This window comes from Palaemon carinicauda, chromosome 10 (genome assembly GCF_036898095.1).
Source record: "Palaemon carinicauda isolate YSFRI2023 chromosome 10, ASM3689809v2, whole genome shotgun sequence".
NCBI lineage: Eukaryota > Metazoa > Arthropoda > Malacostraca > Decapoda > Palaemonidae > Palaemon > Palaemon carinicauda.
The window spans coordinates 87664412-87666911 of record NC_090734.1 but is presented as its reverse complement, the minus strand read 5'-3'; positions in this window follow the sequence as shown (position 1 = coordinate 87666911).

Below are 2500 nucleotides of genomic sequence, written 5' to 3'. Positions count from 1 at the left end.
AATCCCTCAAAATGTTCCCACACGCTCCCTAACAGTTGTTCAACCTTGGCACTATTTGATACAGGTTACTTTATTTATTTATTATTTTTTGCTAAAGATAAGCTTTGAGGTGCCAGTGATGGGAGATGAGAATGAGAGAGAGATTACAATAGATGATGTGAGGAGAGCACTGGGTGAAACGAGAGTAGGAAAAGCGTCTGGCATGGATGGTGTGAGAGCTGAGATGTTGAAGGAAGGGGGTGTGACTGTACTTGAATTGTTAGTGAGATTGTTGAATTTGTGTTTTGTGTTGTCAATGGTACCAGTAGATTGGGTTTGTGCATGTATTGTACCACTATATAAGGGTGAGGGAGATGTGCATGAGTGTTGTAATTCAAGAGGAGGTATTAGATTGTTAAGCGTAGTTGGAAAAGTGTATGGATAGAGTAATGATTAATAGGATCAAGGATAAAAACAGAGAATGCAATCTTAGAAGTACAGGGTGGTTTTTAAGAAGAGGTAGGGGTTGTATGAATCATATTTTTACAGTAAGGCAGATATGCGAGAAATATTTAGCAAAAGGTAAGGAGGTATATGTTCGCGTTTATGGATCTGGAGGAAAGCGGTATGATAGAGTTGATAGGGAAGCAATGTGGAATGTGATGAGGTTATATGGAGTTGGTGGAAAGTTGTTGCAAGCAGTGAAAAGTTTTCTACAAGAGGTAGTAAAGCATGTGTTAGGATAGGAAATTAAGTGAGTGATTGGTTTCCGGTGAGAGTGGGGCTGAGACAGGTATGTGTGATGTCGCCGTGGTTTGTTTAACTTGTATGTTGATGGAGTGGTGAGAGAGAGGTGAATGCTCGAGTGCTTGGACGAGGAATAAAACTGGTAGACGATAATGACCATGGATGGGAGGTAAATCAGTTGTTGTTTGCGGGATGATAATGTACTGGTTGCAGGACACAGAAGAGAATCTTGGCCGATTAGTGACAGAATTCGGGGCAAGGTAGAAGTGTGGTGAGAGAAGAGAAGTTGAGAGTTAATGTGGGGTAAGAGTAAGGTTATGAGATGTACGAGAAGGAAAGGTGGTGCAAGGTGTTGGAATGTCATGTTTGAATGGGAGAGTTACTTGAGGAGGTGGATCAGTTTAAGTACTTGGGGTCTGTTGTTGCAGAAAACATGGTGGAGTGGAAGCAGATGTACGTCAGAGAGTAAATGAAGGTTGCAAAGTGTTGGGGGGCAGTTAAAGGAGTAATAAAAAATAGAGGGTTGGGCGATGAATGTGAAGAGAGTTCTATATGAGAAAGTGATTGTACCAACTGTGATGTATGGATCGGAGTTGTGGGGAATGAAAGTGATGGAGAGACAGAAATTGAATGTGTTTTGAGATGAAGTGTCTAAGGAGTATGGCTGGTGTATCTCGAGTAGATAGGGTTAGGAACGAAGTGGTGAGAGTGAGAATGGGTGTAAGAAATGAGTTAGCAGCTAGAGTGGATATGAATGTGTTGAGGTGGTTTTGGCCAAGTTGAGAGAATGGAAAATGGCTGTCTGCTAAAGAAGGTGATGAATGCAAGAGTTGATGGGAGAAGTACAAGAGGAAGGCCAACCTTGCACCACCTTCCCTTCTCGTACATCTCATAGCCTTTACTCTTACCCACATTAACTCTCACTTCCTTCTCTTACACACCCTTCCAAATTCTGTCACTAATCGGCCAAGCTTCTCTTCTGTGTCTGCAACCAGTATAGTATCATCCGCAAATAACAACTGATTTACCTCCCATTCATGGTCATTATCGTTTACCAGTTTTAATCCTCGTCCAAGCACTCGAGCATTCACATCTGTCACCGCTCCATCAACATACAAGTTAAACAATCACGGCGACATCACACATACCTGTCTCAGCCCCACTTTCACCGGGAAACCAATCACACACTTAATTTCCTATCCTAACACATGCTTTACTACCTTTGCAAAATCTTTTCACTGCTTGCAACAACCTTCCACCAACTCCATATAACCTCATCCCATTCCACATTGTTTCCCTAGCAACTCTATCATAGGCTTTCTCCAGATCCATAAACTTTGATTATGAGAATTGATTTTTATTTTAGCGTAAAACGTTATTGTTGTGATATGAATTTGGACATTTTTAAAGCTTTTAATAGAAATTCTTGTAAAATTATGACTTACATGATTAAAGTAGAAAAAAAAAACACCATAAGAAGAATAAAAAGAAGTTCTTCTTTTAGATAGAAGTTGGGAGACAAAATTTGTCATATCAGTTTAGTAAATATAGAAAAACATAGAACGACTTTTTATATGATACGCGTCCAGAAAATGCGATCCCGACAAAAATTGGAAACATTTTACTTTTTTATACCAACACGCTTGCATATGAAGCAAGCTAGCGCTCTCTCTCTCTCTCCTCTCTCTCTCTCTCTCTCTCTCTCTCTCTCTCTCTCTCTCTCTCTACCCCGAACTTGTTAATAAAAAAAATCTTGAAATGAAAAATCCAGGCA